The sequence below is a fragment of the Neofelis nebulosa genome, chromosome 9 (assembly GCF_028018385.1).
Source record: "Neofelis nebulosa isolate mNeoNeb1 chromosome 9, mNeoNeb1.pri, whole genome shotgun sequence".
Taxonomy (NCBI): domain Eukaryota; kingdom Metazoa; phylum Chordata; class Mammalia; order Carnivora; family Felidae; genus Neofelis; species Neofelis nebulosa.
The window spans coordinates 79,388,836-79,414,384 of NC_080790.1; the positions used below are offsets into that span (position 1 = coordinate 79,388,836).

Sequence of the window (25,549 nt, forward strand, 5' to 3'; positions counted from 1 at the left end):
ATCTCACTGGCCAGAAGCAGCTGCTAGAGATTTCCCTACTGGAACATCTCTCTTATTGTCTGAAGGGGTAGACCCTGCTGATATGCTGTCTCTGGGAGCCAGTACATTATGTCCTTTATCACTGATTCCCATCTCACACCTAGAATCTTTCCTGCCTCAGCTGGCTGGGAGGAAATCTCAGAAGGGTGTGAGGGCAGGTATCTGGATTCCTGTGATATCAGGGGGCCCTTTAGGGATGACTCCGTTGGTACCTTCATGAAGGTGAGCACAGTCAGGTCCTGGGGGAGGTCCAGGCACTGGCTGACTCTGGAAAGGGTGCCCATCCGGCCTGTATAGGAAGCACAACCTTCTGGCATCAGTTTGCTGTCTGGAGGGACCTGTAGGGGAAAAAGAGCCTATTGAGGAACTCTGTCCAGAGTAATGGCAGTTTGCTAAGTACTGACTTTGGGCTTTGTGGGTGATTGAGGAGCTCCATTTTATAGATGAGGAATCTGAGGCTGGAAGGGTTCCAGGGTGCAGTCCAGTTCTCAGCTCCTGCATGGCAGAGCCAACACTGGAGCCATCCTGCCTCCCACCCCCTGCCCGTCAGGTGGAGATGGTTGTCTGGTGTTGTCACATTCCCAGCCCTCTCCTCAATTTCATTTTCGGAATGCCATCTGCTGCTCTTGGGGAATGGACAACAGTTGGGGATTTCCAAGAATGTGCTAGCAACTTTCCTTTCTCCCCTGCCTTGTTATCCCAAACCAGTTGTTTTTTGGGAGGGAGGAGTACCACATTTCTTTCAGATGTTGAATGGAACCCTTTTGGCCTTCTCAGCTGAGTGGCCCAGAATGAAATGAGCCTCATATGTGTAGAGGAGGTTTACTTGAGGGGTATTTATTGTGAGGGATATACGTGGTTCATCTGCTTCCTGATGATCTGATTTGTGATCACACACCAACCATGCATGATAGTGTTTCCTCACATTTTATAAATGACTTGCTACTCAGCAAGTCATATAAATGACTATTGTTATTAACAAAAATAGTGTATTTTTATTTTGTTATTATTTTTTTAAATGTTTATTTATTTTGAGAGAAAGAGAGAGAGAGAGCATGCACATGCACAAGTTGGGGAGGGGCAGAGAGAGAGAGTGAGAGAGAGAATCCCAAGCAGGCTCTGCTCTGTCAGCTCAGAGCCCCATGTGGGGCTCGATCTCACACACCTGTGAGATCATGACCTGAACCAAAATCAAGAGTCGGATGCTTAACTGACTGAGCTACCCAGGTGCCCCTTCAAAAATAATGTATTTTTATTTTTATTTTTTTTTAAATTTTTTAACATTTATTTATTTTTGAGACAGAGAGCATGAACAGGGGAGGGTCAGAGAAAGAGGGAGACACAGAATCTGAAACAGGCTCCAGGCTCTGAGCTGTCAGCACAGAGCCCGACGCGGGGCTTGAACCCACAGACTGCGAGATCATGACCTGAGCCGAAGTCGGATGCTTAACCGACTGAGCCACCCAGGCGCCCCTAAAAAAAAATAATGTATTTTTAAAGGTATGGCCTAGTTCCTCCTGAGGGAAGTTTCCTCTTAGTGTGTAGAATTCCTGTTCTGCTGGTTGATGTCAGCTTCCCTGACATGGAATATTAGACTAAAAGGAGCTTGCACGTAGTGTTTTGTTCTTTGTTAGAAATTAAGTACACATTCTATCAGGATTCACTTCTAGAATGATATAGTATTAGGGGTTCCGCAGACCTGCTCCTCAGCAAAACAACAATCATTGATGAAAATTGTTTTTAGGAAATCAATTAAAGTATCTGGAAGTTGCCGTAAAGGCATACAACAAATGAAGAAACATTTATTCAGGAAAATCTAAATCACAGTAATAACAGCAAAAGTTCGTGGCACTTGAGCTGTGGCCTACTTTTTCCTGCCCAGGTCAGCATGACAGAAGCCATACCTTTGGCTGGATGTGGCCAAGAAGGTGTGGCTCCCTCTCCTTTGGGTTTCCATCAAGGGCTTCAAGCATCTCCCTGAGAGGGGCAGCTGCCAGCATTTCTCATTCCCCTCTAGCTACATGTTGCACAGGCTAAATTCCAGGCAAATATAGCCAGCCTCTGTTTGTAGGGTAGAGGCTCTTCACCAAACTGAGAATCCTGAGGCCCTAATTGCCCTCTGTCACCCCAGTTTACTTGTAGGGCAGAGGCTCAATTCCAGAAGAGTCAAGCCTAGAAGATCAAGAGCTACTGCCCTCACCCAGCACTCTGTTCATAAAATGAGGGTGCCACTCTGAAAGAAGTGGGCCACTATCCTTTACCCCAGCTCTAGGGCAGTGGCTCAGAAATTTTGCCAAGGAGGGGACAAGGTAGTCCATAAGAAGAGAAAGCTCTGGGGCTCTCCCCAAAGGTGCTGAATTTATTTACGCCAGAGCATGGGGGAAGTTCAGACCTAATGATACTCTAAAAAACAAAGAGATTTTGGTGGTAAGTAACTAAGGAGGCTGGTAGCTCCCTGAGAGCAAGAGTTGAAACTTTAGGCTAGAGACAACCAGGGAAAGAGACAACAAGGAAGAACCCTCCTGGGGTCAGAACAGACCTCATACCCGGACATAAAAAATTACCCCTTCACAAAGGCTTCATTTAATTGGATCAGGCTGTGTAACAATTGATGCCCCAGATCGTTGTCAAAAACAGCTGGGTATGATAACATCAGAGGCAGGCAGGCAGCCTAAAAGAGGCCAGGGAAGAGGAGAGTCCTGAAAAAACCATGTCATCCCAGGGAGACTGGGCCCCCTGGGGAATACCATTGGAAGCTGAGCCCTCTGGGGGAGGGGGGGCAGGGATGGACTTCACTAAATTAGTCCAGCCAACTCACTGAAAGAATAAACAAAAACAAGCCCCCAGGGAGGAGAGGATCACCATTCAGAACTGCTACAATATATTTAAAAGGTCCAGCTTTCAAGAAAAAAAAGGTAAGACATACAAAGAAACAGAAATTTGAGATGGGATTTTTAAAAAGTGACCGAAACTGTGTGGGAGAGGGCTGAGATACTGGGTTTAACAGACCAAGACTTCAAAGCAGCCATGATAAATGTATTCAAAGAACTAGAGGAACATGCTTAACGGGTAAAGACCTGATATGATGACAACGTCTGACCAATTAGGGAATAAATCAATAAAGAGATAGAAAGTGTAAAAGTGAACCAAATGGTTAGGGTGCCTGGCTGGCTCAATCAGTAGAACATCCTACTCTTGATCTCAGGGTCATGAATTCAAGCCCCATGTTGGGCGTGGAGCCTACCTAAAACAGCACCACCACCACCACCAAAAAAACCCAAACTAAATGGAAATTCTGGAGTTGAACAGTAATAGCTGGTGTGAAGAATTCACTAGAAGGCCACAGCACTGGATGTTAACTAGCAGAAGATAGAATTAATAAGCTTAAAGATAGAGTGATAGAGGTTATGCATTTCAAATGACAGAGAGAAAAAATGAAGAAAACAGAGCCTCAGAGAAATTTAGGATATCATTAAACACACCAACATCCATCTAATACAAGTACCAGAAGGTGAGGAGAAAGGGACAAAAAAAAGAAAAAAAGAAAAGAAAAGAAAGAATGGCTGAAAACTTCCCAAATTTGTTGAAAGACAATCTACACATTTAAGAAACACAATAAACTCCAATAGTATAAATACAAAGAAGTCCACATCTACGCACATCATAGTAAAGAACGTTGAAAGAGAAAGTCTTGAAAGCAGCAAGAGAAAAAGGACTCAAATTGTACCAACGAATCCCAGTAATATTAGCTGCTGACCTCTCATAGAAACAGTGGATGTGGGATGGAGAAGGCAGTGGGATGGCTTAGTCAAAGTCCTGAAAAGAAAAAAAATCCACTAACCAAGGATCTTATGTCCAGCAAAACTCTCTCTCAGTAATAAAAGTGAAAGAGATTCTAAAATTAAGAACAATTTATCGTCAGCAGACCTGCCTTAGAGGATGTTTAAAGAAAGTTGTTGCTGAAAGCAAATGACCACAGACGATTATTCAAATCCATATGAGGAAACCAAGAGCGCCAACAGCGTAGGTTATCATACGATTATAAAAGGCAGTGTAGGGGCACCTGGGTGGCTCAGTCGGTTAAGTGTCCGACCTCAGCTTGGGTCATGATTTCATGGTTCATGGGTTCGAGCCCCATGTCGGGCTCTGTGCTGACAGCTCAGAGCCTGGAGCCTGCTTTGGGTTCTGTGTCCCCCTCTTTCTCTGACTCTCTCTCTCTCTCAAAAAATAAAAATAAACATTAAAAAAAATTTAAAAGGCAGGGTGAATGTGTATTTCTCCCCCTTTCTTCTTTGAACTGATTTAAAAAGCAATTTTATTAAATGATATGCATACATTTATGTTCTTGGGCCTGTAACATTTAGAAAAGTAATGTATTTGGCAGTAACAGCATAAAGGAGGTAATGGAAGCAAAGCCTTATTGGAGGAGGGAAATTATACTGCATTAGGTAACTTGAATCCATAGGACAGAATGAAGAGAACCAGAAATAATAAGGTTAATAGAACAGACTCTGTAAATGTATACTTGCTTTCCTTCTCTAAGCTTCTTTAAAAACACAAAGCTATGTAAAGAAATAGTAACACTATATTTTTGGATTTCTAGCATGTATAGATATGTGTAGAAATAATTGAACAAAGAGAATAGAGCTATATAGGAGGAATGTTTCTGTGTCTCACTGGAATAGTGTGGATAAGGTAATTAAAGGTTACACTAGAAAATATTATCGCTTAATGCAAAGGAGAGAAGTAAATGAGGAAACAACAAAAAAGACAGACATCTATGTTCTTACCACCTTCAGATGGTTTTTGTTATCCAGGCATAAACTAAACATTCGAGTTTGGCTTGCTTTAATTCTGCGTGAAGAGAAACATTGTCGGCCTTCTCTGGATAGAGCCCTCATCTGGCTCTGGTTCATTCAGGGTCTTTTTGCCAAAGGTGGATTTTAAATGTTGCATTCAGAACATGTCCAGTCCTGACCTGGAGGTTGTAAAGATGGAGTGAGGGAGAAGCTTGGGGCCTAGAGTTTAGGCAGGATTGGTATGTCCTGGCTCTGGTACTGTCTGAGTTGTAGCCTTGAACTGGTCACTTTTCTGTCTCTGACACTGGATCTCAAATGTTAAAAGGTCACCCTGAGCACTCGGTGAGGTAGTGACTGGTGTGTGCTTGGCCACAGGCACCCCCAGCCCCATCGCAGCAGGTCAGATGTGGGGAGGGGAGAGAGGGGATTTGGGTTCTCTGCCTCATTGTGAGAGCAGTGCACCTGTGCAAGCAGAAAGTTGCTTTGCCACCTCTCATCCTTGACCTCTTACTGGCGGCATCCACCACCCCACATGCTGGTTGCAGTAGATTAGAGGATGACAGGTACAATCTGTAAGGCGTGTTGTTATGGACTAAACTGTTCCTCCCTGCGTTCATGTTGAAGTCCTGACCCCCCAATGTGACTGTATTTGGACAGAGTCTCTCTAAAGGGGCAATTAAGGTTAAATGAGGTCATAAGGGCAGGGCCCTAATCCAATGCACCTGGTGTCCTTAGAAGAGGAAGAGACACCAGGGAGGGGCATACAGATTAAAGGCCATGTGGGGACACGGCAAGAGGGTGGCCATCTGCATACCGTGGAGAGAGGCCTCAGGAGGAACCTACCTGCTAGCCCCGTAATTTTGGACTTCTGGTCTCCAGAACTGTGAGAAGACCGATATCTGTTGTTTAAGTCACCCAGGCTGTGGTGTTTTGTTACGGCAGCTGGATCAGACTAATACACCTATTTAATTGTTCTTTCTTGATACCCACGAGCATGACTGCCGCGTTCTGCCCCACTGAGGAGCCGGGAAAGCAGTCCCACTCAAAATTACAAACGTGTAGGCATGCAAGATCACTACAAACAAGAAGGCAGTTTTGGAGATTGTTTTCTCTTTGTCTTCTTTCGGATCTATTTAATGACAGCTGGGTGACAAAAGCCATTTGAGTGGTGGTTATCACCCTGCCAGAAGGGGACTGAGGGTCTGGTTGTATGCGCAGTGATACGGCTGTTCTCCCAGAAATGCCAGGCTTAGATTGGATTGTGATCCCTTCCCTGTTTTTCCCCCTAAAACAGTGATGGTGGATAATCATGTTGGTATTTTTAGAACTGCTTTGCAGTTTCTCTGTGCAAACCTTTCCCGGGTACATGGTTTAATCCTCTCATCCAGCCTTGTTTAAGATCTGCAGAGTGCTATATTTATTTGACTTTACTTGAAATTTCCAGGCTTTTCAGAATGTTGCTCCAAGAAGTCTGATGCCTACAGAACTCTAGAACTTATGCCTTAAAAGGCTTGACTACTGGTATGTTTGTAGGCATTCTTTTTTAAAAAATATCAAACGCTGCATGACATTGTGTGGCATCCTTGTACAGGGGCCGTGCTAATCTTCTTGTGTTGTTCCAATTTTAGTACATGCAGTGCCAAAGAGAGCACTGTTGGTAGGCATTCTTATGACTTATTTTTCCCTGTTTTTCCTAGACCATCTAGGACAGGGCAGCTAACCCTGTCCAAATTAGTGTCAGGAAGTCTTTTTTTTTTTTTTTTTTTTAATAGGCTTTGTTTTTTAGAGCAGTTTTAGATTCATAGCAAAGTAGAACAGAAAGTAGAGACAATTCTCATATACCCCCGTCTCCACACAGCCTTTTAATTGTGCCCTTGTGATCTTCCAAGGACAGTAGGGGAAGATTCTCCATCCTAGAGAAGCAGGAAGTTTCTCGGCCAGGTTGATGAGTTTCAGGGATCAGGTGGAGGGTGAGGGTGACAGCCTGCCCACCTCAGTCTTTGGCTTGAATGTAGCTTGGGTCTGGCACCTAGCAGAACATCACTGTGTCTACAGTGGGCCCAGTGGTGTGTCACAAGAGATGCCCTTGGCAGGCCCAGATCTAGTTCCTTAGGGGATGCCTCACTACTGCTCACCACCTCAGGCTGTATCATTCTCCAGATGGAATGTGTCATTTAAAGATTAAAATCCTGACTGCTGCCTTTTTTTTCTTTCTTTTTAATTTTTTTAAATTTATTTTTTTAATTCTTGAGTTATTTTTGAAAGAGCGAGACAGAGTGAGAGTAGGGGAGGAACAGAGAGAGAGGAAGATACAGAATCCGAAGCGGGATCCAGGCTCTGAGCTGTCAGCACAGAGCCCATCGTGGGGCTTGAACTTATGAACCATGAAATCATGATCTGAGCTGAAGTCAGACACTTAACCAACTGAGCCACCCAGGTGCCCCCTGACTGCTGCCTCTTCAAAGCATTTTTGCCTTTGTGTCTCATTTGACCCTTAGCCAGTCTTTGTGTCACTTAAATTTTACTTAGTACCTTGTGGTCTACAAAGCCTTCACACACACACTTTCTTAATCAAGATTTGCAACAAACCTCTAAGGTGGGGCTGTCTCCCCAGCTTAATGACAGAGGACATGGGTTTAGAGTCCAGCCTTCCCACAGTGAAAAAGCTGGTTGGTGGTAGTATTAGAGATGGGATACTGTGTTCCATTCACTCTGCTTGAGGCCCCGTGGCCTGAAGGGGCCATGTCTGCCCCTGGAGGGATGGATGCAAGCTTTATATCTGAATAAATTTGGTGTGTGTGTGTGTGTGTGTGTGTGTGTGTGTACATATATACATACACGCACACACTTAAATATTTAGTTCAAATATTACATGCAGGAAATTAAGTTAAACAATTTACTTAAGGAAAAATCTTTGGACACCAGTACAAGGTCACAATAGAAGTCATGACCTCAGTGTGCCTGCCATTTGGGAAGCACTGCAGTATCTGTGCTAACTTTGCGAGATGACCAGAGTGGAAAGCAGAGTCCTGTTGTCTGCCCCAGCCTTGCTGTTTGTCCACAGAGATGGGGAATAATGACTCCCTGTGGCTGAGGCAGGCTTTGTTGGGAGGAGCAAATGACAGAGCAGAATAAACACAATTCAGACCATTTTGAACACTCTATCACTGTAGGATAGTAGACTGGGGGTAAGGGATGGGGAGGAAAGGCCACATCCAGCTGTGGGGTGCCAGAGTCTGTGATCCTAAGACCTAATAGCTGAATTAAAACCCAAAACAGACCAAGAGCCCAAAGGCTCTGATTCTTTTTTTTTTTTTTTAATTTTTTAATGTTTATTTATTTTTGAGAGAGACAGATTGTGAATGGAGGAGGAGCAGAGAGAGAGGGAGACACAGAATCTGAAACAGGCTCCAGGTTCTGAGCTGTCAGCACAGAGCCCGATGTGGGGCTTGAACCCACGAACCATAAGATCATGACCTGAGCCGAAGTCATGGGCCACCCAGGTGCCCAAGGGCTCTGAGTCTTCATCAGTTGTGTTTCAGTGACATTTCTCTGCCCCTTATTTGTAGCCAATAAGTATACTGATGCATCTGACACTGTTAGCTGAGCAGTGCTGGGAGAGCTCTGGCCCAGTGCAGGGTGTCTCTGAACTGACCCAAGACGTTAGTTGTCTTCATATATCAGTGCCTGCTTCCTTCCTGCACAGTATTCTAAAAAAAAAAAAAAAAAAAAAAAGAGAGATATGTTCACACCTGCATCTGGCCCCTTTAAGAGCCTAGTCCTCACTGAACCCTAGTGATGGGCCTGGATAATAGTCCTGGAAGTGTTAGGTGGTACCTCTCTGGGGCTGGCTTAATTCTCCAGATGAGAAGATTCCATCTGGTGGAGGCCTCCCACCCTGGCTCTCTTGTCAGCACTCTGGCCTCCAGTGAAGGAGACAGGGCCTGAAGCCGCCTGGCAAGGGGGTTTGAAGTGGCTTGGAAGATGTATCTGCTACATGCTAGCTTCCAGTTTATAGTTTTTCTACAAATTTCTTCTAGTGGGAGATAGGAGCAGTTCTAGAAGTAAAGTTTGAAGGCAAATTTTTCCTGATCTATTACTTAACTGCCAAGAATGTTTAAAAAAAAAAATGTGAAAGCACAAGTAGAGATTTTAATTAGTTTTCATTGTCACTGCTCTTGGTGATGGTAATTTTACATATGATATATGACAGGGAGATATCTTATGGGGGCCTTTGTTCTCAGTATGTTCTCTACATTTCAGAACTTAGCTGCAAATTTTGGAGAAAAATAATGGCAAAAGTACCATATGACATTTTCCTTATTATTACATAGGTGCCCAACTGGTTAGCATTCTCTTTCTAAACAGAAGCGCAACCAACTTAGAAATCTTTCTGGAAAAAGGCTACAGAAGAAGGGAAGATGTTGCTGGCAACGTTGTTGAGCAGTCTCTGGACTACAGAGCTTAGAGTGAGGTCATCTGGGGCAGCCTGCTGAAAGGCGAGAAACATGGCCCTGGTGTCAGGTGTTTGCTTACAGACCTGAATTGCTTGGCCTCTTCAGTTATCAAGTGGTGTTAGCTCCTTTTGTGGTTGTTGATGTTGTTGGGTTTTATTTTATTTTCAGAACTGAATAGTGCTTCCTTCGAGCTAGTGAGTGTGTCCTGGCTTTAGGTTTAATTGTTGTGATGACAGAGTGACCTTTGGAACCCCTTGGAGACCTGCCAGGACAGGAGAGTTGTTTTTCAAGTGTTGGTTGTAGATGTTGTCCATCTGTTCTGTGCAGGTGCCATCTTGGCCCAGCCTTACCAGGCCTGCCCTGGTTTGTACAAAGTAAGCAAGAGGTTTGTTTTCAGAAGCCCAGGAGAGTTCAAGAAAGTACTGAGACTCTTCCAGTTTATTTGAACAATTAGAATTCTAGTGAGTTCTTCAGCCTAGTAGCTGAAGCCCAGTGCTGTGGTCTAGTATCAGTGGCTCCCTGGAATTGACCCAGTCCTGGCTCTCCAGTCTGTTCTCTCTGTCCCTTAGCGCTGGGCCTCCCTGATCCCTGAATTAATTTGTCCTTGAGTGTGCTTGTGCCTTTTAAAGTCAGATCTGTCCACACTGTGTCTGGATCACCTCTCTGTGTCTGACTTACCTCTCTCACAGCCTAGGGCATGCGTTTCATTTTGTCTTACCTGAATGTCTTAACTCCTTTGTTACACTGTTGGCTCTTTGCAGTAAGGGTCACTTCGGACTCACCTGTGTGTCCCCTCTAAGTGCGTGGCTTTGCACCTGTTGAATGAATGAATGAATGAACAACTGCAGTTCCAGATTGCAGGCTCCCACAATCTCCTGTCAGAGGGTGTTGCAGGCCATTGGAGGGCCAGGCTTGCCAGCTGAGCACAGAAACACCTCTGTCCTCTCCCCCGCTGTTTTCTTCGCTGGTGGTTGGGAAGACGTGCCATGGCAGGTGTTGCTGTTTAGCATGAGGACCCTGAGTGTCCATAGTCTCCTTTCCCTGCCCAGCAGAGCTCACTCAACCTGCTTTGAACACTGCCTGAAGAAATGCCTGGGTCCTAGAGTCACCGTTTGTGGTTCTGTTTTTAAAATTGCTTTTCTTGGGTTTTCATCATTCCTGCCACTCTCAGCTTTGCAGTAAGAGCTGTGACCCAGCTGCCATGGGAGGGTTCTCTTTGGCCTGTTCAGTCAGACACTCCAGACCACACTTTTAGGGGCTACGTGTGAAGAGGAAACTGATTAGTGGAGGAACCCTGGAACCCTGCTCCACCTCTGCTGACTGGTAGGCAATACTGGGGGGAGATCCCGACTTCTCCAGCTTTGGTGATGCCCTCTTCTCCTTGTACAGACACGTGGGAGAAATATGTGAAAGAAAGGTCTGTCTCTTTCTTTTTTTTTTTTTTTTAAGTTTTGTATATTTTAAGAGAGAGAGAGAGAGAGAGAGAGAGAATTAATCCCAAGCAGGCTCCACACTGCGATCGCAGAGCTTAACACAGGGCTTGAACCCATGAACCATGAGATCATGACCTGAGCTGAAATCAAGAGTTGGATGCTTAACTGAGCTGCCCAGGTGCCTTGAAAAGTCTCTCTTTCGTGACAGACTGACTTCCAACTGGTTGGTTAGAGAGCTCGTTTCCCTGTCTCAATCCTATCATATCACATCCTCAGAGAAACACACACACACATTCTCTCAAAAAAACAAAAAAAAAATCACCACAACAACCAAGAAAACCCAAAACAACCAAATAACTCAAGTGGGTAGCTAAAGCTATGAAATCTTCTCTCCAGAGAAGTCTCATATAAAAATCAGGACTGCTTGCTTTTTATTTTTATGTAAAAATATGGAGCACGGAAGTCTTCTCAGAGTCTTTTCTATGTGTTCCACCCAACATGATTGGTTAAAACAATATTCCTCTTCTGTAGCTAAAGTAAGCTGATAATATACCACTTTGCCAGAGATTTATATATGGTAAGGCTTACAGAATGTGTGACCCACTTTATTTCCAAGACTGAGACCTCTCTCAATAATTTTGGTTTGTTGGTGCAGAAGCTAAAACCAGCTTCATCGGTGCTGCCCACTTGGAGGCCTTCGGCATCCTCAGTCTCCTGGCTTATTGCCATGTTCCAGAAATAACTTTGTCTTCCCAGAATTTCATTGATCTGTGGTCGTTGCTTCGTATTTATAGCCCTTTATGGAATTTTGTGGCTGCTCTGAAAACTTTACATTCTCTTGTGAAGCCCAACCTTACACTTCTGAATTAGAAAACATGCTTTCTTAGTGATTATGAAAATAAACTGAATCCACCCAACTCCAGTCATCTGAGACACATTGGAACTTTCAAATTATTGTCAATCCTGCTCTGTCAGTGGTCGAGAAGGAAATAGTGTATTTGGAGTGAGCCTGTAAGTAAGCGCCTCGTTAGGCCCCATGTACCATGCTGCTGGAGGTGCTGGAGTGAGGCTGGTGAGGGGTTCAGCAGGAGTAAGACGGGGGCACTGGGGTGCTGCAGGTGGGGCTGGATTGGAAACTGCATGTTGTGGTGCAGGTGCACAGATACCAGGATTTGAAGTAAACCTGAGGCCATCTTATTTGGATTAACCCTATAGGTTGGATCTTCCTCTGTTTTCCCAAAACTCCATTAGCGTTAGCAAGGAGTTTTGAAAGTTGCCTGGATATTTGGTTCTCGTTAAACAGAACCAAAGCCTGGCTTCATGGTTGCTCACTGACCTGGCATAAATCAGATCATAGAGCTTCTTGTTCTGAAAAGGCCCAGGCAACATCAGGCCTGGATCTCACTAACCCCTCTGGGAGCTGGTATGTGTGCCCAGCTTCCCTTCCAAGAGTACACTTTGCTTGTTAGGTTTGCCAAAATTACCGGCAACTCTTTGGGACTGTAGTATCTTCCAAGGAGGCTAACCTTGTTCAAGGCCTGCGTTTCCCCACATTCAGCCTGCCATTTCTATGTCTCCAGCCACTGTCTGGGTGGTGAGCTGATTCACTTTCCCTGCACTGCTTCCGTTGACAAGCCTCACAGAGGGTGTGGGAGTTTTTGTAAGGAGAGGAAGGATGCGTGTTTTATTCTTGAATCGTGGAGTGTGTGTCACCAGTGTGAGCTGGGGACAGCACAGCGACTATTTGCCAAAGCACCTTGACGTATTCTTCACTTGCTCAACCAGGATATTCTATGGTGAATAAATAAAACCTGTTGGGAACGGTAAAGAGGAGGAAATGGCAATAAAGCCACAGTAGTCCTACAAAAAGAGCAGAGGAACCCCTGCTAATCAGGTTAACGTGTCACTACAGAAACTAGGTCTTGAGTCGTGACTTGCTGGTTCGGGGGTTCCCATTCTACTTTTCTTCTGAAACATACTTCTGTGCAATATTTATATAAGTCCTTTCGCCACCATCAAGATACAGAGCATTACATATGTATATTTTTTTTACTTTAGTATTTGTTGGTATTGTTGGCTAGTTTTTGTCTTTTTACCCTGTTCACAAAGCTTTGTGTTTTTTAATTTTAATCCCTCCCCCCGAGATTTATATTTTTAAAAATTTATTTTGAAATATTTTGACAAAATATTGACACTATTTTTCTCCCAAGGAGCTTAATTTCAGCTTCGAAAAGGAAATCAAACATGAATGATGCAAAAAAAGAAGTCACCCACATCCTGAAGTTCTCTCTTTTGCCTTCTCTAGGAAGGTCCATTTCCTCTCTGGTCTGTTGTGTTGCTTAACATGAAGGCTGGAGGAGAGACTGTGACCAGAGGGCCTTGTAAAGACTGTGGGTGGGGACGGAAAGGGAAAGATTGGTTAGCATGTCTTGGATCTGAAGTGTTTTCTTCCAGGGTCCTGGGTCCTGAAAAGGGATGGAGGGAAGAAAGTAATGTTCTAGGAAACATTATAAACTAATATATGTGTGAAAGTGCTTAAAAATGAGGAACTTGCCAAGGGAAAAGACTGTGCCTTTTACCTGCATCTGGTTGGAGTTTGAATTAGTGTGCCCTGCGTGCTGTTTCAAGTGTTGGAAAGAATGCAGGAGGAGCAAGGGCTGACTTTAGTCCTGACTTTGCTCTAGGGCTCATGACCTTGAAGAAGCCCCGCTCAGTCAGTCATCTGCCGGCTCCCATCTTTCAGACAGCCCCCTTGGCAGTGAGGTATGAGGACTGCGGGAACCAGGGGGCATGGGAGGAACTTGGTAGTGGAATTGTTGCTCTTGCTCACACCTCTGCCTGTGAGCTTTTCTACCTGAATCTCTGGACAAGGTGTTTCTTTCCTTGGATGCCAGATGAGGCAGGTGAGCAGCCAGAAGGCATCTTGGACTGAGCAGTTCTTGGTCTCCTCTCGTGACCTTCTCCCACATGATGAGAAACTCCAGTAGGCACCAGATACTGACTAAGTCCTGGAGGAGCATAACACTGTGAACCGACTGAAGGGAGGGAAGACAGACGGTGCTCTCTCTTCACACAGGGAAGTGTTGCAGCCACCATCTTGTTGGCCACCTTCCGTGGCCCATAGTGGGAGCTCTCCACTGTGGAGACTCAAAGAAGGTGACCAGCTTCTTCAGTCTTGCATTTTTACACAGCGAGCCATCAAGCTGTGTTTTGTACTTGTTTTTCCCCGTAACTCTCTTGATGTCATGCACAAGAGCAAAACAACAAGTCCTGCTGTCCAGGACCCAGAGAGTCCTTGCTCACAGTCCAGGGAAGTGTCACCACATCTCTGCTCCTCTGCCCTGCTCTGCAACTCATGTTTCTGGAGAGCAGTGTCTGTTATTATGACCACATGGCTGCTGGGTGGACTGAGTGGCCTTTGTGGGCATTTCTGACTCAGTCCAGGCAAGGGTGGAGTGGAGAGTGTGGCAAGAGAGGCCTTCTGGAGTCAGTCAGGGTTATGTTTGTGTAATGGTTTCTGTGCGTTGTCCCCATCTGCCACGTTACATTAATATAAATGTGAGTTCATTTTTGTGGAGGTCTTGCTGTAGATAATTTATAGATCTCTTTTGGTTTTATAGTAGTTGAAGAGCTCTAAGAAGAAAGAGTTTATACCCAATTTTATGTTTATGTTCTCTATTTTAAACAATATAAAAAAATATTTACTTAACAGTGGGAGTTCTTTGGGGGCGCCTAGGTGGCTCAGTAGGTTAAGCGTCCTACTTTGGCTCAGGTCATGATCTCACTGTTCATGAGTTCCAGCCCCATGTCGGGCTGTATGCTGACAGCTCAGAGCCTGGAGCCTGCTTCGGATTCTGTGTCTTCCTCTCTCTCTTCGCCTCCTCCTGCTCAGGCTCTGTCTCTTTCTGTCTTTCAAAAATAAAAATGTTAAAAAAAAAAAAACAGCAACAACAAAAAAAAAAACAGTGGGAGTTCTTTGACTTTTTTTTTTTAATGTTTATTTTTGAGAGAGAGAGAGAGGGAGTGTGTGAGCAGGGGAGGAACAGAGAGAGAGGGAGTCACAGAATTCGAAGCAGCCTCCAGGCTCTGAGCTGTCAGCACTGAGCCTGACATAGGGCTCAGGCTCACGAACCGTGAGATCATGACCTGAGCTGAAGTCAGATGCTCAACCAACTGAGCCACCCACGTGCCCCTTTGACTTTTTAAAGGTTGAGGAACACTTGCTATAGGGCTTCTCCATTTGGTTCCTAAAAGTTGTGATGAGTTGTAAGGGTTCTCTCCATCCTCCCCCAAGCCCCTTTGTGGGGTTCTCTCCCGCCAAACTTACTGGGTCTCATAGGAGCACTCATGCTACATTGTGACCCCAGCCTCCAGCCCAGGGATACCTGGACAAGCTAGATCCTTGGATTGCCTTCCCCAGAGTGAGCCGGAGTGGAGACTGGGAGAGAGTGCATGCATTTGACCCCTTCAGTGGCTAGACCTGGAGAGTAGAGTTGGGGGCTGTCAGCTGCCTTGACACCACCATGAGCATAGGTTCATTTGCAGGGAGGAGGAGAATGGCATGGGTTAGCAGAGGAGAGCCGAGAAGAGTTGTCTGTGCTGCTGACATTGGGGTCTTTGGGCCAGCTCAGCCATATTTCCGTTCAAGTTTTATAAGTCAACCCTGAACCTTTATGACAAATGCCTCTCTGCTTGAACTCATCTGAATTGGGTTTTCCAGGCTGCAGTACAAGCGTCCTGGCTGGTAAGTGTGGTGTTTTGGCCATGATAGCAGGAGTACCCAGAACCTTCCTTCCCCATGATAGCCTCTTCACTGAACCCCAAGGACTGGGGGGATGGAATGGAAACACTGTCAGGGCAAGGGAAAGGGAGTTGCTGTAGCTGGGGTGTAAGCCACGGCCCCTGGGAAGGCACACCCTCTTTGCTCTGTGATACTGAGGAGCCTTGAGCAGCGTGATCACACTCACTCCCACATCCCTTTGGCTGAAAGGACCGACCCCCTCCCAAAGGAAAGAGGGGAGAGAAGCAGAGTCTGGGGGTGGCATCTGCCCTGTTGGCTGAAAGAAGTCAGGGCCCAGCTTCCAGGTGGCCACCTCTGGTTGGGGGAGGGGTGGAAGTAGGCACCAGGCCAGACCTTACAGCCTTGGGTTTGGGTAGAAAAAGAAAAGGGAAGAGAAAGAACAGTCTCAGGCAGTGAACAGGGCACACCCAGCCCTCGAGGAGCCAGAGAGTTCTCTTTTAGCTGCATCTTCTGGAACCAGGCTCTGAGTAAGCGCCTTGGGGGCAGGGGCATCTGGGTCTGAGGTGATACCTGCCTTCATTGGCTGATAGGTCCTTTATGGAGCCTCACGTGGAGATAAGCTGACCCACAGGTCACAGGGAAGCTGTTGCCCTCATCTCTTTGGCTGTTGGTCCTCCGGGAACTGCATGTCTACACTGACAGTGATTGTTGATAGATACTGGATCCAGTCCTTTTACGCACCTATTTGCAAATTTCTCTGGCACTCCTGAGAGGCCTTCCTGGCCAACATATAGGTGAACTTTCAGTTAATTATGTGAGGGCTTCGAGTGGCCGAGTTGACAATGGAGCAAGACATGAGACTTGTCAACACCATGGACATTTCTAGGAGAGATAAGAAGGCACTGACACTGGCGTGCATTGTCTCCGGTAATAAAGAGGCAGGTCTTAACAATGGACTACAATGCTTTGCTTAGTGCAGTGCGCCCACTATCTTTGCTTGTGCTACTCTGGTAAGCCTCCGTGGCAGTCAAGTGACACGTGAAGGCTGGTGCTTGGGAGTGAGAGGATTCAATCAACACTGGGTTGATTCTCACTGAGAAAGAGCCTCCGTGCTTCTAGCACATGAGGCACCCCTGCCAGGAAAGGGAGGGGTGGGGAGCAGCAGGCCAGCCCTTCACACAAAGGAAGGTCTGGGAAGAGGTTTCACCGGCACCATTGTGGCCCTCAGATTGTCCCCCATTCATGTTTTTGTTGCAATTCCTGTCGTGCATTTGCTGACCAAGTCCATGTGTTCATGTTTGTATCCCTAAGGCCTAGTCCGTGAGAGACCCTCACTGTTGTTGAAGAGATTGTCAGTTTATAGAGAAGAAACAGCATGAAATGTAGAAGCAAAGAAAGTAGATGCTTAAGAAAAGGGGCTTAAGAAGTGTGGGGTGTGGAGGGTTCGGTACAGCAGAGACAGCCAGCGGCACCCCCCCCCCCCCATCCCACCGCTGCTGCTGCCGCTGCCCCCACCCAGCACTTGGTTATTGTTAACATGTCTCTCTCATCTCCCTGATGTGAGCCCCCAGACCCAGGGTTTGCACCTGTGTTGCTCAGCACACGCACTTCTAAACACTTTTGCAGGGTGATTTATTTTCAGGCTAGTTCCTACGGAAAATCCCCCAAAGGTCATGGCTTATAGATGAGCCACAAGTCAGTTTTAAACCAGGCTGTCCCAAAGACCTCCTGGAGAGGCTCGTTTTTAGGAAGGACATACCAGGGGTGAGGGAACTGCCCTCCAATGTCTTCCATGGAAGCGCAGCCTCAAGGAGGGTGGGCAGCCAGGGAGGTCTCAACAGCAAGGAAGCCAGGTGGGAGCCAGATGAAGATGCTGGTGGAGGGGTTCACAGCCTCGCCAGTGCTGTCTAAAGACAGACTGGGGGCTTCAGAGTGACTGTCAGAGAAGCCGGGGCAGTGGGGCAGGGGTGCTGAGGCAGGCTGAAGTCTGGATAGAGCGGGAGGATCACCCATGCGTTGGGTGTGGGCTGTGAGAGCGTTGTTCAGGAGTCTGCACTGACTTTGTTTCTTGGCTGGAGCAAGTGTAGAGATGGAGCTGCCATTGACTGAGGTGGGAAAACTGGAGGGCTGGAGGGGAGCTGGAACAGTCTGGGCTTGTCCTGCTCTTGGGCTCTAGCCCCTGCTGTTGTTTAGGGGAATATGCTCGGTGACTGACTCTTCCTGTTGGAGTCGGAGATGTGCTTTTGAATCTGGGTTAAGGCATTGTGTTATATCAGCTACCATATTCATTAAGTGGATGAGGCAGGCTAGTTAATTAGCTGGGGTGAACCCATGGCCACTGCTGCCTGTTCAGTGTCACCAGCAGAGAACAGGGATTGGGGAAGTGGGAAGCTGCAGATAAAAGATTGCGGAGCGCAGGCCCAGTGGGGCCCTGAGTGGGGTTGTTTGTGTCTGCAGGTGAGAAGATACACCAGCTGCAGCGCAAACCTTCTTCTCTGTGCCTCACTTTCCGAGGCGTTTGTTGCCTGCATTTCATCGCTGGCTGCCTTGGACAGCTCTTGCAGCATACTCGCTGGTTTGGCGGTCTTCTTCATGTAGGAGGTGTACTCACAGTGAACCCCTCTCCTGGGTCCAAGGCCCTGTGTAGCGTGGGGAGTGAGAAGTAGGAGAGAGCTGGGTCCTTGGCCCAGAAGAGGAAGGAGGAAGCAGGGCTCCATAGTAGGAAGGCTGTGGTTGCTGCCTCTCAGAACAGGATCCTAATGGATGTCCAGCCTCGGGGGCACAGAGCAGCCACTTCTCTTCCCTGGGGGTCTGGGGTGGGCTCGGACCATGGATTCCTTACACCTGGCAGTCTCCTCATTTTACAAATGAAAAAACTGAGGCCCATAGAAGATGCCTTGTGCAGGTGACCTCGCTCCCAGTGGCTGACTGCCTACAGAATGGTACTCCATTCACCTGTCCCTCCCCAATAGCAACCTTTGGGCCTAAATGTTGGGTTTAGAAAACACAGTCACTATAAACTGAAGCACGGGCAGAGTGCCATGGACCTGAGTGAAGAATTCTGGTTGAAGTTCAGACGGCTGGAGAGTTGGGTAAAAATGTTGGTAGACTTAGCTGGAGGGAAGGAAAGGCCTTCTGGGCTCATAGATGGCCCCAGTAAAACTGCAGCTCAGGACTAGACACATGAGAGGTTAGGTAGAGCCAAGGAGAGAAACTCTTCTATCTGATTCGAGTCTCTGCACAGGCTCTGTGTGGGTATTTTACATGTCTCTATGTATGTGCTTGCTCCTCAGTGTGTCCTGGTGAGGTGGGTGTTGTTACTGCTGTTTTACAGATTGCGAAACTGAGGCTTAGGGAAGCTTAGTAGCTCTTGCCCAGCCCCCTGGAGAGGAGTGATCCTAATTGATAAAGTGCCCAGCCTCTTGCACCCAGCTCAGGGCCTCTGCAGTTTGATCCAAGGGTCTAGGACACCGGAGGGAAGGTGTTGAGAGCCCTCTGTGGACCAGGGTGTCCGGGGCCTGCTGGGCTTGGGGCCAGGGCACAGGAGGGAAGAGACTAAGGCTCCCTGCCTTCTACCCTTGTCTTTGTGCCTGGGGTGTCTGGCATTTCCTGCCCTGTTAATACCTGAGTCTTGGAGGCAGGCAGCATTCCTTGCTTTTTATGGTAAGGAGGCATATTTGACTTTGTTTAAAAGATTAAGATCTTTCCTAGGCAACTTGTTTGAAAGAGAAAAAGATGAAAGATCTGCTAGCTTCCATGATTCTCTTGCGTTTTAGGGGGGGGGGGCACAGAGGGGGTGGAACATTCAGTGGGTTAAGAAGTCCCCTAAATGGGCAAATTAAAATCAAGGAACCCTTACTGCTAAGTTCCAGCTTGGCCTGCCCCTGCCTCCTGCCCCTGCCTCCCAGACCCTGTCCCTCTGCTGTGCTTACAATGGCTCATCCCACCTGAACCCCCTACCTACAACCCCTACATCACCTGGTCTTTGTCTCCACCATTCAACACCCTCTTTTTTAGCCTTTCTAGGCAGCCTGCTCAAGTTTGTGTTATTTAAGTCTTTAGTACATCTCCCTACCCCAGTGGCCCATTCCTCGGTTGACAACCATTCTGTAATTTTCTGTGCACCGAAACTTGATTCATTGCACTTAAATTTCTGGGATGTCATATAGAGGCACACATTCATTCATTCATTCACTCCAAGTATAAGCCAGAGGAATTTTCTGCTTCCATTGGCTGCTGTTCTGGAAACCAGGCCTTCCTGGTCCTTGCTCATATGCTGAATCTTCCCTTGCTGGTGACTGACCTGGTTGGAAACCTGGAGACAGAATATGAGCTGTTTTGACACTAGGTGCACTGAGCCTCACACACCAGTGCTGCCTTTTCCCTGGAGGGGGGCCTCCAAGTCGCTGGTCACCCTTGCCCTTGTCTGTTCTGGAGACACTGCTCCTATTCCTTTGTGTTGGCCTTGCCCATGCCTGTTACCATAGCCACCATGGCTCTGGCCCATTCAGTTTTTGTCATGGGCATCTGCACCCCACCTACCCTGTGCCCACCTGAGGTTTATGCCCATGTTGTGGTATTTGCACCCATGCTGTTGTCATTCTCTTATTTTCTGGAATTGAAGGAATTAGTGGTCCTGAAGCCCCAAGGGCTCCAAGGCCCTGTTGGATGTAGACCAGCTTTGGATAGAGCCCTGGGTAGCCTCAATTCCCAGTTGGCTCCAGAGGACTGTTGGGAATAGACTGATCTTGGGTGTCCAGTGGGAGAGATGGGTCTCTTTTTCTCTCCTGGTTGGATTAGCAGCTCTAGGGTCATATCAGAGAACTTGCTTTCTCAACATTAATGCCAGCTTCCATCATAGTGTGTGTTTGGGATGATGAAGTCCAGGGCTAGCCAGGTGATTTTGGGGGTGGGGGAGGGCAGGAGAGCTATCAGCATGCCCTAAGCCTGACTTGCAATTAGAGAGGGGACAAAAAAAGACTTGCCTCGTTGATTATCTGCTAAAGTGGGTTTTTTACTTCTCTGTGCTTTCATTTCTTGACCCCTGTGGTAGTCTCCCAGCCACCTGTGGGCTCTTTGCTCATGAACTGGGCATACCTCATTTAGAGAACAAAGCATTGTGTGGTAAGTGTTAACTGGAGGCTTTGAGTTCTGTTTTCATCATAACCATTTCTTGGGTGCCTGGTATGTGCCATACTTTAGTCACAGTAACTAATGTTAGCTGTTGTAACAACCACCTCCCAAATCTCCGTGGCTTCACACAACCAAGGGTCTTACTCAGGGTAAGCTCAGTGTAGATCGTCGGTGGGAGGCGGGGCCTCTGCTCTTCCTGGTCTCAGGGACCTAGTTTCTTTCCACAGAGTCACTCCCTTACCCTGGAGCCTTGGAATTATTCACTCAATCCCCCTGCATCCAGCTGGGAATCTGGGGGGAAGGGAGACTTGGAGAATCCCATGAGCGGCTTTCTCACCTTTATCTCAGCTGGTGTGCATCCCTCTGCACTCTCACACAGCTGCACCAAACTGGAAGGGTGCTGGAGAGGGTCACCTGTCAGTGTACCTGGGATGAATGTACCTGGTGAGCAGGGCCAGTCTGCCACAGAAGCTGACAGTTTGTTTACTCAGTAGGGGTTCGTTAGGTCCGTGGTCTATGTTTAGGCTTGAATGAGGTACCCAGGATGATATGGAAGAAACCAAGAGTTTAAGTCTGGCATTCATGAGACACAGGGTGCCCCACTGCTCATCCCATGGTCACACCAGGAAGTACGTTATCTTGAGGTACAGACTGGTTAGCTGTGTTAGGGAGACTGAGGCAAGGTTGTCGGCTGCTGGGCACTGTCTGCCTGAGGGGCTTTGTGCGGAAGGCGGCAGCTGTTGCTCTCAGGTTGTTATTAGTAGTGATTTGCCGGTGAGCAGTGTGACACCTCATTGATCAGTGATTGTGGCTGTCCTGGATTAGGGGTTTTGAGAGAAAACTCTGCCTCTTTCTGCCTCCTGAAGTAGCCTCCTCCCCAGGGGCTGCTGATTCATGCTCTGACTCACGCAAGCCTTTCATCTGACTTTCTCTCCTGTGCTGCCTGTGTTTGGAGAGCAGAGGCCTGGAGAAGGTTTGCTAGGAGCCTATTTCCTGCCCACAGTGACAGCAATAGAGTGGGCTGGGCAGGGAGAGCGCCTCTACTTGTATTTGGGCTTTTGCCTTGGGTTGATTCTGATAGTTCATCCTTTAGCTCTGTGTGACCTTGAGAAAGTTACCTCGTCTGGACTTCTGTGACGTCATCCATAGAAGTCCTTTTTAAGACTGTTCTCAGAAGAACCCCCATCATATAAGACAGATGAAAATGGAGTTTTGTGGCCAGTCCTCCCTACTCAGCTCCAGCTCTGCAGCCCCGAGAGGTTACTGAGGTCTAGAGGGGCCACCAGAACCCTTTCCAGGCCTGGGAGCCCTTGTTCTGTGGAGGAGGAAGGCAGGCAGACCTTAGACTGGCTTCCTGAGAAGCTTGTGACAGTCACTGCCATTGGTCACAAATCCCATGGACCTGTATGAACGACCACAAGCCTCCTGTCTTATGCTCCCTCTACCACCATTCTCCTGCCCCCCTGGTAGAAGGGACATTATTGGGTTTGCTGTTGAGTTGATGACCTGTGTCCTCTTGTCAGAAAGGGTGACACGTCTCTCACAGAGTGAGGAGAGGAGGCAGTTTCATGAGTTATTGCTTCTTTCTTTCTTCTTGCCCCCAAGAAAAAAAATTCCAGTCCCCGGAACAACTCCCACGCGCTATCCATCCTCTTTGATGTTAGTGCAGTTTTTCTTCCTAATGAGCTCCGGTCTTCAAATGGGGCCAGGAGGAAAGCCAGGGACCTTGGGAATATAAGAATCCTTGGCAAATTACTTTAAATTAATGAGACTAATAAGGAAAATCGAGTTCAGCTATGCAGATCAGCTCTGTGTTCTGTGTCTTGATGACTTAAATTGCAGATCCTAATTAAATGCCCCAAATAACCATGAAGTGGCTTCTGAGGCTCTCTTGACTCAAAACTTCTCTGGTCTGTGAACCCTATCAAGTGTAAAATTAGTCTGTAGATGTTCCCCTTTAAGAATTTCTATCCCCAGGACCCCATGATGCCTGTAATATCCCCCACCCTCCTTAGGTGAAGGGGCCTTGCAAGGGCAAGAGGAAGGGGATAAGGGAGGGGGAGGGGAGGGCTGGCAGGTTGTGAGGGTACAGTTGTTGCCTTCTGTCAGGAGGCATATCTGTACTGTCCCACGTGAAGGGGGGTGACTGCAGCCTCACTACAAGCTGAGCAGGACATCCAGGCAGGGCAGTGGAATGCTGGAGATACACTGGGAAGAAGTTCAAGAAAGAAGAGCTCCTTCCTCAAGCTGCTTCACACCCAGGGTGCCACTTTTGCCTCTGGACAGCATGGAATGCAACTTTCAGTGATGCAAGAGGATGACCTTAAGCTAAGAAAGGGACCGGCTCCCTGTGGTCCCACACCCTCTTCTCCACGTGGTCTCCATCTGTGTCTTGTCTTTTTAAATGGCTGTGACCAGAGCACAGGTAGAATATTTCATTAAAAGCACACATGTTGCAGAGCTGACATAAACATTTTTTCATGCTATGTTGTCTTTATTATAGTCATTAAAATAATTAAACTCTTTATTGAAGTAGAAGAATCATTCATTTACAGCTCAATGAATTTTCACATAGTAAATTCGTAGAACCAGCACCCAAAACAAGAGACCACAAGCCTTCTCATGCCCCACATGCCCTCCCCAGTCAGTACTTGCCCCTCAAAGATACCACTGTCTTGACTTCTAATACCACAGACTCATTTGGCCTGTGCTTGAACTTTATTGAAATAGAATTGCCTAGTTATGCTTTTCGTCTGACTGGCTTTCCCCCTTGACGTCGTTTCTAAAAGCATCTGTATTGTTTTGTTTATTCTATAGCTGATGGACACTTGAGTTGTTGCTAGTGTTTGACTATTATGAATATTATGCTCTAAATGTTCTACCTTTTTTTTTTTTTTTTGGTGAACATAAATATGCATTTCTCTTAGCAATTCCACTCTGAGTTACATACTAGGTCACGGTGTAGGTATATGTTCAGCTTGAGTAGACACTGACAGTTTTACAGCACGGCTGCACCATTTTACCCTCTGCTAGCAATGTATCAGGGTTCCATTTATATCACATCATCGATACTCGGTATTGTCTTTTTTTTTCCATTTTAGCTATTCTAATGAGTGTGCAGAGGTATCTCATGTCTATAATTAGTGTTTTCCTGATGACTAATGAAGTTAAAGAAATTTTCATATGTTCATGAACTTTGTCATGATCATTTTAACAGCCATATAGTAATGCATCTTATAGGTGTTCCAGAATGTACTTGTAGCTGGGCATTTTGATTGGTTCCAGTGTTTGTCATTATAAGTAATGCTACAATAAGCGTCTTTGGACTGTTGGCAAGAATTTTGTTTTTGTTTATAAATATATTGGTAAATAATTTCGCATTGCTTTCTGAAATGCTTGTATGACTTTAAAATGTTATCAGCAATATAGAAGAGCCTTACAGAGTTTCCCCTAGGTCTGCCAACAAAGCATATTCTCACGAGAAGAGACAAACCTCTTTTGAAAGACAATTTTAGGTGAATATAGGAATATTTAGCGTTGCTTTAATTATTAATAATGAGGGCGGGGTACCTGGGTGGCTTAGTTGGTTGGGCCTCTGACTTTGGCTCAGGTCATGATCTCTTGCTCTGTGGGTTCAAGCCCCGCTTCGGGCTCTGTGCTGACAGCTCAGACCCTGGAGCCTGCTTTGGATTCTGTGTCTGCGCCTCTCTCTCTCTCTCTCTCTCTCTCTCTCTCTCCCCCTCTCTTTCTCCCAAAGTAAATAAACATTAAAAAAATTATTATGAATGAGTTTGGTCACTTCTCCAAAACGTTTACCGTGTGTATTCCTCTTCTATGTATTCATACCTTTGCCACTTGCATTCTTAGTGAGGTTTTTTGTTGTTGTTAATTTGTACAAGCATTATTATAAACTATAGATATTAGTACTGCAAGTACTTTCCCTGTCTTTATCATTTTCATTCCATATTTTGACTTTGTATACCTCTTGATGTCAGCAAACTCGTCAGTCTTCCCCTTGGAGACTTTTACTGTGACTCCCCACCTGAGCCATTGCCATGTCTGCCGAGATGCCGGGACTAAAGGTCCCCAGGTGCTCCAGTGGGAGGGGTAGGAGGAGCCCAGTCTTCAAGGGAAATTGAGTTTGCCTGAGTGCCAAGCACACTGCCTGTCATCTATACCCCGGATGTTGGCCCTTTCAGATAGCTCATGTGCTGGGCCCCCGGGACTGACTTGGAGCCTGGCTTGTTCTCTTCTCCACAGAAAGGCACCCAAGGGCCAGGCAGCCACAGCAGGGCAGAGCCCTCTTCTGTTTTTGCACATTTGGCTCCCGCTGCAGCCCTGTGAGATGGGTACAACTAGCCTCATTGTAGACACCAGAAAGCAAAGCCTCAGAGGGGCCCAGCAACTTCTCCCTTGAGCTGACATTTGTGAGCAGGACTACTGGAAGACTCAGATTCTTATCTCTGCATTTTCCCTCAGCCACACAGTGGGTGCTTTAGGGCTGGTCCATGTTCCCCTGGATCACCCCTGGATGGGGATAGGAATGTGCATTTCTGTTTCTCATTCTTTTGGGCTTGAGCAAGACCTTTGCTTTTGAGCCAAAAAGTTAGACGGTTGTGTGGAGCTCACAGGAACATGTAGTAATTCTTGGCTTCCCCATATCTCTAGGCATTAAGATTATAACATAAGCGTCTATTAATATGCATTCTTGAGAACTTCATGTTTGGCCACTTGTTAAGTTAATAATTTTCCATTTTTAGATGATGGATTTGGATGTGCTTCTATGAAGAAATGCCACGTGTCTCAACTGGCCCAAGAACAAACATGTCCAGTAAGTTGCTGGCTGAATATTAACTCAAGAGCGAGAACACAGGCCTTCAGGTACACAGGTGTTGACATACTTTGAGAAGACAAGAGTGTCTGGATACACGGAGAGCTTTGAGGGAG

The 25,549-nt window shown here is 46.6% G+C and overlaps 1 protein-coding gene and 1 non-coding gene across 16 annotated transcripts in view; one reads left to right on the forward strand and one right to left on the reverse strand.

The window, feature by feature from the left end:
* Window positions 1–25,549, forward strand: part of INPP4A (inositol polyphosphate-4-phosphatase type I A) — a 156,918-nt gene that overhangs the window by 48,181 nt on the left and 83,188 nt on the right. For all 15 annotated transcript variants that reach the window (XR_009248715.1, XM_058684353.1, XM_058684356.1 and 12 more), the window contains exon 2: window positions 25,363–25,433. The gene's annotated coding sequence lies outside the window, so the exon portion shown is untranslated. The remainder of the gene's footprint in view (window positions 1–25,362; window positions 25,434–25,549) is intronic.
* LOC131486400 (U6 spliceosomal RNA) lies at window positions 6,385–6,488 on the reverse strand. The gene has a single exon (XR_009249311.1). It is a non-coding gene; the product is annotated as a U6 spliceosomal RNA (small nuclear RNA).